The 17,199-nt window shown below is 38.7% G+C and overlaps 1 long non-coding RNA gene across 2 annotated transcripts; it reads right to left on the bottom strand.

The window, feature by feature from the left end:
* Positions 1 to 1,147: 1,147 nt before the first annotated feature.
* LOC104231736 (uncharacterized) lies at positions 1,148 to 16,758 on the bottom strand. Of its 2 annotated transcripts, XR_712153.2 has the most exons (3): positions 15,533 to 16,758; positions 9,944 to 10,059; positions 1,148 to 1,557 (listed from the first exon to the last, which is right to left on the bottom strand). It is a non-coding gene; the product is annotated as an uncharacterized lncRNA (long non-coding RNA). The 2 variants fall into 2 exon arrangements; XR_011401853.1 differs by lacking the exon at positions 1,148 to 1,557 and having other exon boundaries at positions 9,783 to 10,059.
* Between the last annotated feature and the right edge of the window lie 441 nt (positions 16,759 to 17,199).

The raw sequence follows: 17,199 nt of genomic DNA, 5'->3' as shown, positions 1-17,199 counted from the left end.
AGTCCCAAGTAAGAATGAAGGTTTATGCAAATACAAAGCGCAAAGAAGGAGTTTTTGATGTAGCTTATAAATTGCGCTCCCGAGTGGCTCCAAGATACACCATGTATTCCATCTATCCAATTGAAGAAGAATATAGGAGAAAAGAATTCTTATACAAGCCCGCTATTGCACCAGTGATGGCAAAATTCGGACAGAGACCTTGAAGATTCTGGAATGCATCATGATTAAAAGAGGCAATCGAGCAGTGACGGAGGTGTTGGATCAATGGGCAACTTGGCACCGGAAGAGGATACATGGGAGGATTACACCTTCCTAAAAAGTCAATTTTCACACTTTGATCCTTGAATAATATCAAGGCTCTTTGAGGGGAATGGAGTGTAGCCGGCCTAAGGATTCGGTAGCCTAATAGCTTTTTTGTTGTTTTAGCCCAAGTAGTAGTAGTAACCCATGTTGTTAGCATTAGCTTAGCTATTTTTGTTATCCAATTAAGTCCAGTTTCTAGATGTTTCTAGAGAAGGGACATGTGTCAACTGATGAGTAGGTTTGTGAGAGAACTTTTAGCTCTATATTAATCCTTTTTGCATTGTATTTAGAGCATATCTATGAATGAAAATCTATTTTGTTTATTTTTTATTTTATTTCCCTTTCCTAAATTACCTCAGTAGAAGCATAATTGCTACAATGTTTATGTGTGCCCGTAGCTTAGATCTCTCTTTTCACAAGAAAACAAAGCTATTAGTTTTAGATTGAAGAAAATAAGTTCTGATATTCACTCAATGAGTAAGTAAATGACTAGTACTAGGAATACTCATTCAAGAGAGAGAGAGAGAGAGAGAGAGAGAGAGTTTCCCTAATAAACAAGAGAAAGCAATAAATTTATAAGAGGCAACAAAACTTACCAACATATTGATTACTTGAATTGTGCTTAGATCTTTTTCGTACCCTAATTTTCATAATTATAGTGCTTATATTTGTTGATATCATCATTAATTTATCCCTCATTAGCTTCTATTTGTCAGGCTTAGGTCAAATTAATTATAGCGTGTATGCACACAATAAACAGTTATGTTTAATTAAACCCTTTAGTCATGTAACCAAAAAAAAGGATCAATATCTCCTAATTGATCAATCATTTAAGTGTTTTTTTGTCAACAAAAGATTGAGTTTCCATTAAGTAGGTAAAGAGATATATGGAGCGGGGTGCTTAGTGGGCACCCTAGTTACATAGTTGCTAATACAAGAACTGTCTGCCACACTCGTAACGGGTTCATTACAACCAAAGGTAGTGTCTAAACTACTAGGAGGATCTACTGCCAGTGGTGGATTTACATGAGGGAGTTGTGACTATCAAAAACACAAGTGCTTACAAGTCGTTTGTAGGTTGTTCCGGCACAGTCAGCTTGGTAGATGTTGGCTACAAATGATGGGGGCGTCAAAAAGATCCAACTTGCTCCTAGGTGCTTGTGTGCTCCATAGTTTGCTAAGTTGCCTGCTATATAATTTTGCTCCATGTATATGTGTTGAATCATTAGATCATCCAGTTGTTGGATCAATGACCTGCAATCATGAAGGAGATTAGTGTAAAATGGGGGATCTTGTTTAAAGAATAGTACCTCTTTTGCATCCACCTCAATTATGAGTGGCAGAAAGTCATATTGTTTTGCTAGTCGGAGACCCAGCAGAAGTGCATGTATTTCGACCTCTATAGTAGAAGTTGCCAAAATATATGGGGACAAACCTAAGCTCCAAGTCCCTAAGGAGTTACAAAAAACACCACTGATACCTTGCTTGTTTGGTTTAAAATAACCATCCAAATTTAACTTATAATGATCACTATGTGGGGGTGCCATTTAACGTGGAGCGAAAATTGTTTAGGCGATCGATGATATTTGTTTGTAAGGAAATGGTATTTTGATGCCTTTGATATTACAAGTGGGAGACTGATTAGTATGTTTTTATTCTCAAAAACATATTGATTTCATGTTAACCAAATTTTCCATAGGCAAAAGGAGAAGAAAGTTTTTGGTAGGATATTTTTAGGGCACGGACCAAATGGCAGGTGTAGGAAAATGTATACCCAGTGTGGTTGATTGTGGTGTTCAGCCAAGAATTTGGGATGATTCTTGAGGTATTTAGACGTGACCAGAGTTGGTTAGCTTTTGGACATTGAAAGAAAATGTGTTGTGAAGTTTCAGGTGCCGGATGAAAAATGGGGCAAATGTTTGAGTTAATGATGGAGATGCATGCTAGATAATTGTTTTTTGGAAGTCGATAACCAAATAAAGTGTAATAGTTTTTGCAAAAGCCTTAATTTCCATACCCATGTGAAAATATGTGAGGGTATAGTGGGATTGAGAGAATGGTAACTGATTTAACCGAAAATTTGCCATCATTTGTAAGTGCTCAGACAAACTTATCGAATCTTAGGGAGGTGTGGGGCAGGTACATGCTATGAATTTGTTGTATGATATCATATGATAGTTGAAAAGATATGGTACTTAGATTCCATAAGGCATTTGAGGTGTAGTTTGCTACTGTGGAGAGCTCTTCAGTTTGCATTAGGGGACCATGGATAAGGGAATGAAGATTTGTGTTATTATTAATCCAGGGATCAAACCAGAAGTTAATGTGTTTGCCATTTGCTATTCTCCATTTATAACCTTGTTGACAGGCTGTCCATCCTGTCAAAATATTTTTCCAAATAAAAGATCGTTGTGAGAATGGGAACTTGGGTTGTATTTGACAATAGAACTTGTGCCCAAAGTTGCATTGGATTATGGAACAGTAGCCATGCAAGGTTGGCTAGAAAGGCTTGATTTTTGGTATCTAGCTTTTGTATACCTAGACCCTCTTCCGATTTTGGACTAGTAACCTTGTTCTATTTAATAAGGTATAGTTTTTGCTTGTTCGGTAGTACCCCAAAAAAAATTGTATTGGTAGCAATTTAAGTGTGACAGGATATTTTTTGGGACAAAGATGTATTGCATACGTGATTAGAGAGAGTGTTTAGAGTGGATCGAATTAGGGTTATCCTTCCTACCATAGTAAGATGATTAGATTTCCATCCCGCCAGTCGTGTCTTAAAAGTATATAATAGAAATTGGAAATCATTTTAGTAGGTCTACGAGTGAATATAGGGAATCACAGGTATTTTCCAAAATGGTGCCCTTCAGTCATATTGAAATTTTGCAAAATAAATTGTTTATCATTGGATGCACAGTTTTTGGAGAGAAATATTTTAGATTGGGCAAAGTTTATGGAAATTCCTGAGATAGTAATGACGTAGTTTAAAGTATCTACTATAGTATGACAACTCTTCGTTGTTATATTAGAGGTGAGAATGATGTCGTCAGCAAATAAAAGATGAGAGATACTTGGCCCACAATTGGATAGTTATATAGGCGACCAAAGTTGGTAATCTACAGTTTTATGAGTATTTCCATGGTGAGAATAAATAGATATAGAGATAAAGGGTCGCCTTGACATATTACTCTAGTTGGATGGAAGAATTCCGTAGGACTACCATTAATTAGGACGTAGATGGATGGTTTGGAAATGCAAGACATGATAAGTTGGATAAGCGGTCCACGAAAATTTAGTTGAGTAAGCATATGGCGTATGAAGGACCACTCTACCCGGTCTAATTTCATAAGCATATGGGGAATTTTTCCTTTCAAGCGCTGAAATTTAGTAATGATTTCTTGGACAATAATGGTATTATATGTCGCTCGCTTGTTTTGTTGAAAACTGGTTGGGGTAGGGTTGATAATTTTTTGAATAATTGGCTTGAGGCGATTGATAATAATTTTTGTAATTATTTTATAGATAATATTACATAAACTAGTAGGTCTATATTGGGTGTATTCCATCTGCACCTGGAGCCTTTAAGGGTTGAAAGGAGTTGATTGCATCAACTATTTCACTATCTTGTAGTGGTAGGAAGAGTGTAGTTTGATCTGCTTGCGAGAGTGAGTTGTGGGGGTATGTGAGATAGGAGTTCATGGGGGAAGATGAACTAGTAGTGAATAGATTTTGTAGTAGTTTAGGATGTGGGAATGAACGTGTGAAGGTTCAGTAATCCAATTGCCTCCATCATCTTGAAATGTTATAATTTTATTTCTATTATGCCTTTAGAGAGTTGAGAGGTGAAAGAATTTGGTATTGGCTTCGCCTTGGTTGAGCCAAGTAATCCTAGATTTGAGTTTACAGAATTCTTCCTCTTGTTGAAGGATGTAGTTAATTCTCCTATTAAGTCTTCTTCTAGGTTTTGTAAAAATATATTAGTTGGGTACTTTGGAGAGGATTGAATACCCGCTAACCTGGATAGAAGTATTGTTTTCTTTTTAAAAAAAATTACCAAAATGAGTTTTGTTCCACGCTTGGACAGTGATGGTGAAGTTTTCAATGGCAGACAATAGTTGATCATATGTAGACCACACTTATTGGATTAAAGATCTTAATTGAGGGTGTGAAGCCCAGATTGTTTCAAAGCGAAAGACTTTGTTTGATTTGCTCCTGTGGTAGTTCAGTTGTAATAATAACGGGCAGTGGTCCGAATGTGTACAAGGGAGGTGAGTAACTAGAGAATTTGGAAATAAATTAAGTCATTCATAGTTGTCCATTAATCTATCTAATCTTTCTAATATATGATTACTCATACTGCCACGACCCAAATCGAAGGGCTGCGACGGGCACCCGATGCCTAACTCAATCGAGTACCAACGTAACGTATCCTTCTTATCATACTATCATGGGTAAATGGGTCAGAATAGCCGTCGTGAGATAACCAGATTAAAATATAAGGAAATTGAAAATGTTGGTTTATGTTTAGTCAATAATGGCATGCCAATTGGAAGAGTTGATGAAAAGAGTTGGTGTGGATGCTAGGAGGAAGCTTCCTCCTTTGATGTCACCCATGACATCAAGAGGAGGTAGTTTGATGTCACCAATGACATCAAGAGGAGGTCTTTACCTCTATAAATAGATGCACTCCTTCATTTGTAGAAATCATCCCAAAAATAATATAATACATTGTAGTGAGTAGAGAGTTAAGAGAGAAATTCTCTTAAGTGTAATTGGGAAATCTCCCCTTCCTTTGTTAATAATAAAAAGGCAATTGTTCTCTGGTGGGTGTAGGATTATTTTGATCTGAACCACGTTAAATATTGTGTTCTTTCTTTTATGCTTCCGCTAAAAATTGGTATCAGAGCTGCAGGATTCTTTAATGATCTAAGGAGGAAGAACAAGCAAAGATGAGTTCCATGAAGTTTGAAATCGATAGATTCAGTGGACGCAACAACTTCAATATCTGGAAGATCCAGATGATGGCGTTACTGCGGAGGGAATGTTCAATCCATGCTAATGACAGAAAGTATCCTAAGGATATATCAGCTCCCGGCAAGGAGAAGATTGAAGGGGATGCATTGAGTGCAATCCAACTATCCCTTGCACCTAACGTGCTTTGTGAAGTGAGTACGGGTACCGAAGAAACGGCCAAACAGTTATGGGAAAAGCTAGAAGTGCTATACCAAGACCGATCAGTGACAACAAGGATGTTGTTACAACGACGTCTTCACACATTTAAGATGGGGTTAGGTACTTCGTTACAAGATCATTTAGATGCGTTCAATAAACTTGTCATGGACTTACAGATTGCGGGAATTAAAAAGGAGGAGGAGACCCTTGCATGTGCTTTGATATTTTCATTGACTTTAGGATATCGTGATATTGAGAATTCAATGATGTATAGCAAGGAACCTATCAAGCTTGAGCAAGTACGGCAGGCACTTAACTCTAGTGATGTGCGGAGGCACATTGAAGGAGACAGAGATGACCAGGCAAGTGGGCTCTTTGTGAGAGTCCAGACTAGCCAACAGGGAAAGAGCAAATCAAAGCACAGATCAAAGTCTCGTGTGAACAAGAAGAATACAAAGTGTTGGGGTTGTGGCAAGAAGGGGCACTTTGAATGAGATTGCCCAATGTCAAAGTTCAAGGAAAAGGCGAGTGCATCTACAATTGAACAGGTACATAATTTTGATAATGATTATGTACTAACAACATCGTGTAATAATAGTAGTTATGGAAACAAATGGGTGTTAGACTCTGCTTGTACTCTACATATGACGTTCCGAAAAGACTGGTTTAGCAGCTATGAGAAAAGTGGAGGAACCGTAGTAATGGGAAATAATACAACTTCTAAAATAGTTGGCATTGGCTCAGTTCGGGTTCGTTGCGATGATGGAGTAGTGAGGACTATTACACAAGTCCGTCATGTTCTTGATCTGAAGAAGAATTTGATCTCCCTGGGTACTATGGAAGAATAAGGCAACAAGTACATGAGCGAAGCGGGAACTATAAAGGTAACTAAAGTTTCTTTATTCATGCTAAAAGGCAAGCTGGAGAACATCCTTTACACATTGGCCGAAAGCACCATTGTTGGCTCTACAAATGTATCTACAGTGCAGTTATCTAATGATGACAAGGCAAGACTATGGCACATGAGACTGGGTCATATGAGCGCACGTGGACTGGAGATGTTGAGCAATCGTAAACTTTTGGAAGGTGAGAAGATCAGCACGCTTGACTTCTGTGAGCACTGCGTTCTAGGGAAGCAGAAGAAGGTCAGCTTCAGCACTGGCAAACACAAGACAAGAGGAGTGCTAGACTACATCCATTCAGATTTATGGGGTCCTTCTAAACTTCCATCGAAGGGCGGAAAGAGGTATCTTCTCATTTTTATTGATGATTTCTCACGAAAGGTTTGGGTGTATTTTTTGAAGGCAAAAAGTGATGCTTTTGAAGCATTTAAAGAGTGGAAGATTTTGGTTGAAAATCAAATGGAGCGGAAAATCAAGTATCTTCGCACAGACAATGGCTTGGAGTTTTGCAATGAAGAGTTTAATGAATTCTGCAAGGTTCATGGGATCTCAAGACATAGGACTGTCAGGCATACCCCACAGCAGAATGGAGTTGCCGAGAGAATGAACAGAACTCTTCTTGAAAAGGCTCGTTGTATGCTCCTACAAGCCAAAATGTCCAAAGTATTTTGGGCTGAAGCAGTTCACACTGCTGCTCATATTGTCAATCGATCTCCAGCATCGGCAATTGACTTTAAGACTCCGAATGAGGTATGGTCAGGTGAACCCTCTAACTATTCATACTTACGAGTATTTGGGTGTCCAGCTTATTATCACGTTAATGAAGGAAAGCTTGAACCAAGGGCTAAGAAGGCCATATTCGTAGGGTATGTGGATGGAGTAAAAGGGTACAAACTTTGGTGTTTGTCTTTACTCAAATTTATAGTTAGTAGAGATGTCACCTTCGATGAATCCTCTATACTTGATCCCCGTAAAGTTTCCGTGGAGTTTTCAGGAAACAAGAACAACGAGCAGGTGGAGCTTCCGGTGGAGCTTGCCAAGGAAAAGGATCAAGAGACTCAGGTTAAAGATGAGTCAGAAGATGTAGGCGTTGAAGAACTTGCTGTCAATGAACCATACACAATTGCGAAGGGGAGGGAGAAGAGGCAGACACGAGAACCGGAACGCCTTATAAATCAAGCAAACTTGATTGCATATGCGTTCGTAGCTGCACAAGAAGAGATTAAAGATCTGGAGCCCTCCTCGTATATTGAAGCAACTTCTTGCAAGGATGCCGCACAATGGCGGTTAGCCATGACTGAAGAGATGGAGTCTCTTCACAAGAATCAGACATGGGTCTTAGTGAAAAGACAAAAGGGGAAGAGGACAGTTGGATGCAAGTGGGTCTACCGAAAGAAAGAGGGAATTCCTGAAGTGGAAGATGCTAGGTTCAAGGCGAGATTGGTTGCAAAAGGTTTCAGCCAAAAGGAGGGAATTGACTACAATGAGATTTTCTCTCCGGTCGTGAAGCATAGCTCAATTCGCGTGCTACTAGCATTGGTTGCACAATTTGACTTGGAGCTTCAACAGCTTGATGTCAAAACTGCTTTCTTACACGGTGATCTAGAAGAGACAATCTATATGGATCAGCCTGAAGGTTTCCTAGCTGAGGGAAAAGAAGATCACGTATGCCAACTAAAGAAGTCTTTGTATGGTTTGAAGCAATCCCCTAGACAGTGGTACAAGAGGTTTGATGCATTCATGACTACACATGAATTCTCAAGGAGTGCATTTGATAGTTGTGTGTATCACAAGAAGATGTCTGGTAACTCAATGATTTATTTACTGTTGTATGTTGATGATATGCTTATTGCTGCTAACAACATTACAGAGATAAATGCTTTGAAGAAACTATTGAGTAAGGAATTTGACATGAAGGATTTAGGAGCTGCAAAGAAAATCCTTGGTATGGAGATTTCAAGAGAAGACGATGTTGTACATCTTTCTCAGAAGAGGTATATTGAAAGGGTTCTCGAGAGATTCAATATGCAAACGTGCAAGCCTGTAAGTACACCATTAGCTCCTCATTTTAAACTTTCAGAGTCACAAATGCCTCAGTCTGAGGATGAGGTGGAGCATATGTCAAAGATTCCTTATGCCAGTGCAGTTGGTAGTATTATGTATGCTATGGTATGCACACGTCCAGATATTGCTCAATCTGTAAGTGTGGTAAGTAGATACATGTCCAACCCAGGAAAGAGGCATTGGGAAGCTGTCAAGTGGATATTGAGATATCTCAAAGGAGCTTCTGGTGTTGGTCTTACCTTTCGAAAAAGTGGTACAGGTATTTCAATTCTCGGTTATGTGGATTCTGACTATGCAGGAGATCTTGACAGAAGAAGGTCCACAACTGGATACATCTTTACCCTCGTTGGCAGTGCCGTCAGTTGGAAGTCGACTTTGCAGTCGATTGTCGCTTTGTCTACGACAGAAGCAGAATACATGGCAGCAGCGGAGGCGGTAAAGGAAGCTATCTGGTTGAAAAGTTTAGTAGCGGAATTGAGTTTGGTTCAGCTGGAATCAACTCTTAGATGTGATAGTCAGAGTGCTATTCATCTAATGAAAAATCAGAGATTTCATGAGCGCACTAAACACATTGATGTCAGATTTCATTTTATTCGAGATGTTGTTGAAGAGGGAACTATCAAGGTCGTGAAGGTTATCACAGACGATAATGCTGCAGATATGTTGACCAAGATAGTCCCACTCGCTAAGTTTGCACACTGCAAGGACTTGGCGGGGGTGTGCATCAACTGATGCAACTCCGAAGAGAACAGTTGTTAGGTGGAGGTGGTATGTTCAACAATGGTTTGATTCTTCTTGTTTCTTACAACGGGGTTGCCCAGTAAGCTTAGAAGTTTTGGCCAAAGTTGTTCCCATGCACGCTCAAAATGCAAACCATGGTGGAGATTGAAAATGTTGGTTTATGTTTAGTCAACAATGGCATGCCATTTGGAAGAGTTGATGGAAAGAGTTGGTATGGATGCTAGGAGGAAGCTTCCTCCTTTGATGTCATCCATGACATCAAAAGGAGGTAGTTTGATGTCACCAATGACATCAGAGGAGGTTTTTAACTCTATAAATAGATGCACTCCTTCATTTGTAGAAACCATCCCAAAAATAATACAATACATTGTAGTGAGTAGAGAGTTAAGAGAGAAATTCTCTTAAGGGTAATTGGGAAATCTCCCCTTCCTTTTTTAATAATAAAAAGGCAATTGTTCTCTGGTAGACGTAGGATTATTTTGATCCGAACCATGTTAAATCTTGTGTTCTTTCTTTTACGTTTCCGCTAACAGAAATACTACACATAGGACGACCCCACATGATATAGAAACTTATATGTGTGACATACGGGTCTATACAGCCGACATGATCATTTGTATACTCAAAACATAGGCCGACAAGGACATATAAGTATTCATATGCACGATATATGTCTATAAGACTCTAAGAGTACATAAACGTCATAAAGGTCGGGACAAGGCCCCGTCATACCAATCAATACATATCCAAATCATACTGACCAAATAGGCAACTCCGGAGCAAGTGGAGTATACCAACACCATCCGCTGAGCTAATAGCCAACTTGGAAGATTGTCACCCTGTCTATCGGGACCTACGAGCATGAAATACAGTATCCCTGGTCAAAAGGGACGTTAGTACGAATAACGTACCGAGTATATAAGGTAGGAAAGCATAAATAAGAATAGTAATGTAAAGAGAGATATAGGAGATACAACCTATAGCATCTAAGTGCCTCTGAGGGCTATTGACATGAAATAAATGATATATATATATATATATATATATATATACACACACACACACACATTAACTTTTAAAAACATACGCCTTTGTGGGTATCATCATTATCATATCGTACCCGGCCTCGAAGAGGAATCGGTGAAAATGTACCCGGCCATCATAAGGCTCGGTAGAATCGTACCCGGCCACGTGGAGCTCGATAAAACCCAACTGATCAGTGGTTGAAAAATAGGTGTCGTACTCGGCCGACTATAGCGCGATTCAGTAGAGTAAAATAGATACTATATATAATGCATGCTGGAATCATGGAATCACGTTCTAAACCTTTCGGAGTGATGTATGGTCGTTGCATCTTCGATTAACATTATGGACATAAATACCATCAATATGAACCTCGGTAGGATTCAAGGATCATACATACTTTCTTAGAATAACTTTATAAGTAAAGAACAACATGGACAACCTTAGTTTCTAGGAGCAGATCCGTTATGAAATAGTGTATCGTTTACGTTCGTTTCACTTTAGATCATGCCAAAAGAAATAAGGAAGTTCGTTAACATATCTTAACCCCGTTTAGTACTTAATACCTTTCAATCAACTCTTCAAACAAGTTAACTCAATATATCATAGCATAAGGAGATTCAAAATCAGTGCTGAGCAAAGGCTAAGTCTGTAACTTATGCTAGTAGCTCGTTTACGTAAATTCGGGCAGCATCTCCCATGTAACAAGGGCCTCCTTAAATACCATATACCAACAACAACCAAAGAAATCCAGCAACATATAAATATCAATAACAAGATACTATATAATAACAACAGGTCACAACTATTTCACGACGAGTGGCAAGCTCCGATTGGAATCCGTAGAACCCATATCGCCCCTTATAAACTTCTTAAATTACCTTAATAGTATCATTAACATGATAATAAAGTCATTCATCAATGATTCTACCCTTATACCATATATTTATAACAAAGGAAATAATCCACGACTCCAACTATCCTCAATTAGCAACTTTATTCACTAGTTCATGTCTAGTCCATCTATTTTACTTAATCAACATCAAGATAACCTTAAGCACATGCAAAAACACAATACAAATACCTCCTATAGTATCTTTAAGTTGAAATCCAAGTTATATTTAGCTTACAACAGCCCTCAATGGCAATATAACACCATAGACGTGACTTAAGCTAATCCAAGTATTATCTTGTAGTATCTTGCTCAAATAATGAAACCAACACACAAACAACTTCAAGAACATGTAGTAGAGTATTATACATGCTTAAACCAGCAGCAGCCACTTGAAAATTCATCCAAACACAGTATCCTTAATGACAACACAACCTCAAAAAGGTGTTGTTCTTTATAGAACTAACTTTTGATGTTGAAATATGGTGTAATCACTTTAGAATCACTTCAAACCCTTATGGTATCTGTTGGGAGGGTTAGGAGAAGTTTGGAGATAAATTTGAGTTGAAAATTAGCAAAAAATAAGCATCCAAATCATTTATAAAGTGAAGTAGGTCGATCACAGCCTAAGTGGGTCCCATTGGGAGCTGCTTGCGCGGTCTCGCGAAAATACAAATATCTCTCTACTCCATTAGCATATCAAGGAACAGTTTAATGCGTTAGAAACTATACTTCGCAGATCTTCAATTTGATATGTATATCACCCCGTAATTCCAAGAATAGTAGAAAAGGCACAACTACATTTGACCTAATTTTCAGCATATTTATGAATGTAACATGTAATGACTTTTGCCAACTTTTGTTCCACAACTCGCTTGACTTTAAAACTTAAATAAGACTATCATACGACTATAATAACTTATAACATAACCTCCTTATCATGTTAAGCACCCTAGTCTCACCCCAAAAGTACATGTTATAACATTCCCAACTTGTCGACTTTCGACGAAACTAATTTTCTTTAATTCATTTAGCTTCTAACCTTCCAAACCTCTTGTTACTTGGTATTTGTGATCTTAAGTATTTGTAACCTCCAAGGTAACATGATTAACTTACTTTATAAACTTTTCAAAGATGATTTTATTTTTGAGCTTACATCAATTGACTTACGACGTACGAAAACATGGGGTGTAACACATACAACGATTGTTAGTCCAAGTGTAAAGACTACCTTTGAAACCTAAGTCTGCAAAGTGACAATAATTTATACAGTCTAGGAAGTGGTGAGATCTATTCAAGTTAATATCTCTTCTACCATATTTATCACCCGCTGAACGAATCTCATTAAAATCTCCACCTAGTATCCATGGACCCAAAAAAAGATCCTTTATACACTTAAGATTGTGCCATAAAATATTTCTATCTGATAATGAGTGCTAGCATACAGTTCATAAAATAACCATTTTTGATGATGGGGAGACCTTGATCATGCAGTGAACTTCTTGCTGAGTAGTGGCAAGAATTTTCACTTTAAGTGCTTCACGATTCCATAAAAGAACTATACCTCCATATTGGCCCACTGCAGACACCTGAGCCATGTCAGATAATTGAAAATCCTCATTTATAGCTTGATGGTCAGCTAGGTGGGTTTCCTATAGAGCAAATAGAGATGGGCGGTAATAGTTTAGTAAGGACCTAAAGTTTCTGCGAAAATCGGGCCATTGGGCACCCCTACAGTTCCAAACAATGAAATCCATATTCATATTATTTGGTTATTGTATGGTTTGTTCAATCATGGTTGTTGTGTGTTCAGTGTTCCTCATGACCTGTACATGGAGTGAGGGAATTAGTACCACTGCGTATTTACCCACCCGATTTGTGGTGGGCCTTATGCGTAGGGAGCATGTGTGTAGGTTATGAGGGCACTTTAGATGAAACTTTTTTGCGTACTCCTCCTTTACCACAAAAATTTTAATTCCTGCTAACCACAGTGGTTCTAGCGGTGTGTTCTTGTAATGCTCCATTGTTGTTGCTATTTCTTGCTTGAGATTTTTGTTTGGTTCTTCATGATTGGGAGGGGGGTTTGTTCCGTGGGGAGGGAGTTAGTGGGTCGTGTGGGACTAGGGGTGAGGTTGTTAGTTGTTGGTTCATTTAAGGGAGTGTATATGGTTATATCCAGGGCATTTGGGAAGGAGTGTTGGTGACGGGTAAAATGAAAGTTGGAGAATGTGAGGGTATAAGTGTGTGTGATCCCAATAGGGGGCCGGGTTCGGCAGTGGTTGGTAAGGTTCTAGGTGTGGTGCTTGCATCATATACCAGTGGTACTGGCCATAGATGTATGTCGCTAGACGGATCCCCTCGATGACTATTTGGGCCAGGTCCATTGGGTTGGTGAGTAATATCGTGACCTCCTGCACGTTCACTTCCATGGTGAATATGAGAGCATGGTCTTGGAGACCCACTTCTAACCATGAGGTTGGCTCGATCACTGCATGGGGTGTTTGAACCGTAAAGATACAAGAGTTGGGGTTCATCACTGAGTGAGTGGATTGGAGATGATGGTAATAAGGAAGGGTTGTGGGTGGACGAGGAGTGGGATATGATCTGGGAAGGAAGAGTGTGTGTGCTCGATGCATGGTTTATAGTGGTACTAAGATCAGTGTAGGAGTTTGGAGTTGTCGTGGACTGTGATGATTGGTTGATATTTGTAGAGCCTGTAGTGGTGAGATGTGGTGGTGAGCAATGTTTGGGCTTGCGTGTATTGTGATATGTGATATGGGTTGAGGAGTGTTTGGTGTAGTTTCTTCTTAAGCTGGATTTCCTAATTCATTGTGAGGAGTTTTGTATATTAGAGGTTTATCAGGGTGATGCTCAGAGGTGGATGCACTATGGTAGTTACGGGTTCAATTGAACACATAACTTTTGACGCAAAGTAGAAATTTATGTATAAAAATTTATTAAAGTTATAAAAATAATAAATTTGAACCCATAACTTTAAAAATATAATGGGTTCAATATTAAAAATCTTAAAAGTTGAACCCATAGAGTTTAAATCCTGGATTCGCCTCTGGTGATGATTACTCTTAGTATTCTGAAATTGAGAGGAGATTTGGTTTTGGATAATAGGGCTAGACGGTGTGTGTAAGTCTTCAGACATGGAGGTGTGTGGGGTAAGGGAGTTGTGATTTATGGCAGGTGAGTCTACGTGGTGAGTGTTGTCTTTAGCAAGGTGTCTTTTGGATTCAGATATTGGCAGGAATTCATGTGTAGTATGGGCTAGTGGGGTGGTGGACGTAAAAATTGCACGGGGCACCCTATTTGGTAGCTCCTATTTAACCTATATACATTTTTTTAAACTTTTAACTTGTACCCACTTTTTAAATAACTTCAGCCCCCTTTCTCCTCCTCTTTGCTAAGCAACTCTCTCGAATCATATACAGGAGAATCTCAGCTAAGCAGAAAATATATTGGATCCATGACAACTGGATATCCTTCTAAATAGAACAGCATAAACTTGACATTTAAATGTAAATTAAAATTACAAATATTCACATTTTTCACAGAAAATATCACCGACGTTGAAAGTTCTATGAACCCTTAGAAGAAAATGAATATCTTTTAGACCAAGAAGTGATTCTTTAAGAACAATAGCAATACAATCCTCTGACAAAATTTTATGCATTCGAGTAGAAAGAATATAACGAAGAGAACCTTCTGACATATATGGCAATGAAACGCATAAAACTTCATTAGTATCGTCGAAATAATTTTTGACTGCTATTAAATTTCCACGAGGATTAGTAAAAATCGTATGTGCTTCTAGTTGCAACTCGACCCATTCATTTTCATGATAATCAAAGGAGTTATTAGTATCTAGGTTAACTAAATAACTTCAGCTCTAGAGCTAAAGTTCGACAGTTACAAAACAAAAACTTCAGCTCTAAAGCTGAAGTTCGCCAGTTACAAAACAAAAACTTCAGCTCTAGAGCTGAAGTTCGCTAGTTACAAAACAAAACTTCAGCTCTAGAGCTGAAGTTCGCCAGTTACAAAACAAAAACTTCAGTTCTAGAGCTGAACTTCCGGCCCGTCTACTAGAATGCTGAAGTTTTGCGTGATTGTTTTTGCTACTTCAGCCCCGTATGCTGAAGTTATGCAAAAAAGCGGGTACGCTTGCAATTTTTTTTGCAAAGCGGGCACAAGTTAAAACGTTACACAAAAAACGGGTATACACGCAAATGCGACTGTAATGGAAGTGGTGGGCTTTCTAAGTTTTGGGCCTCCGCTTCAGTGTCATTGGGAGATTGTGGGTCATCTAATTGTAGTTTGGCAAATTTATTTGAGTGGTTAAAGTTTTGTGGTCCCCATTGATTAAAAAGGGGATTACTTGCAGTTCTTGAAGCTTGGTTAATTATGTAGTTAGGGTTAGGGGACGTACCTATGTGTGGCGCGTGAGTCAAATCTTTCACTGTAGTCGGCGAAATCCCTGTGTCGGAGAATGTTTGTTGGTGTACGCGAGATTTGGTGGCGGTTTTTCTCAAAAATTGCACCGTCTTCCATTCTTGGGAAGGATTTGTGTCTTGTGGTGCACTGGTAGTGGCGTTAGGAGAAGGTGAGGTAATTTGTAAGGAGTTGGATGTTGATGGTGGATGGATTAAGGTGGAGCAGGTCTTTTGTAAATGACCTAGTTTACCATAAACTGTACATAGGAGATGGATTCCCTCGTATAATATAATTTGTTTGGGGGTGCAATGAAAATGTGTGATTTCAGTTGTTTTTCTAAAGACACCTCGACACAAATTCTTGTGTACTGGCCTCGATTAGTTGTCGAGGTATAGGTATTAATTTTTAACAGTTTACCAATTATATTGCCCACTTTTTGGAGTATATCTAGGTCGTAAAATTCCGTTGGGAGTTCAGGCAGCAACCCAGATGACTGAGTATGTGAGCTTTGTTGTGGAGGATAGGAATTTGGGTTCCCATTTTTTGATGGAGAGAAAATGGTTTAGAATGAACTGAGGCCCGTCGTGTAGGGCTCTCGACATGTTTTTCTTCTTCTGAAACTTTAGTAGAAAGAAATTTGAGCCCAGATCAACTAGGGGTAATTCTTCCATAGCCTTCCATTGTGCGTAGATCTTTTGTCGTAGTATTTGGAGGCCCACTTTACGCCCAAAGACCTTCAGGATGACTGAAAATTGCCATGATGAATAGAGTCTTGAGACTTGATTTTATCTTCAGTAGTGATGGGAATAAAGTTGTCTGGGTCGCCAGGTCAGTGGTGGTATTTCTTTCATCGGTTAGATCAATGGCATGCAGTTGAAGGTGAAGATTATTGAGATCCGGAGATAATTGTGTGTTAGTTATTAGTTTATTCAAGAAAGAGGGGTGGTCGGGGTTTGTGACGTGTGAGGGTGTATCAATTTGCATAGTTGCATTATCTGGTGGTTCTGGGATTTTGGAGTCTGTTGAGTGTAGTTGTTATGCCATGATTGACTATGATTTGTAGGGTTGGAGTGTTGTGTTGGTGCGGCAAAAGTAAGAGATAAGTTGAGGGCATTATGGAATCAGTGAGCCTGTACTTCATTTAAGTGTTTTATTACATGAAGTGAGGAAGAACATCTTGTTTAACTTATAATTTAACTTATATACACCGTCAGACTGTTAGTGCAAGTAATATTTTACACCATTAGATTATCATAAGGATATCTACACGTAGCTCTTGTGAAAATGTGAAATTTGCAATCTTGAAAATATGTGAAAATGTGAAATTTGCAATCTTGTAAATAAGACAGCTCAACTGCTACAATAAGTAAATGCGATATGATGATCAGAAACTGTTTATGCTGACAACATATATTACTTAAACTCTACTCTTTATTCCATCAACACATCCTTACACTTACTTTAACACACTCGTTTGGTACGAGGGATAAGGGATAATTAATTCCAGGATTAAATTTGAGATGAGTTAATCTCATATTTGATTGGGGTAAAATTGCGATATAACTAATCCCGGGATTAGTTATCTCGGAATAACTTGTTTCCAACCAAACGACCCCTTAGTGCTCCAACGAAGTTGAGTTGATAGCTCATTACAAATAGTAA

Source organism: Nicotiana sylvestris, chromosome 8 (genome assembly GCF_000393655.2).
Source record: "Nicotiana sylvestris chromosome 8, ASM39365v2, whole genome shotgun sequence".
NCBI lineage: Eukaryota > Viridiplantae > Streptophyta > Magnoliopsida > Solanales > Solanaceae > Nicotiana > Nicotiana sylvestris.
Note: the sequence above shows the minus strand (reverse complement) of the source record. Positions and strands in the feature narration are given on the sequence as shown.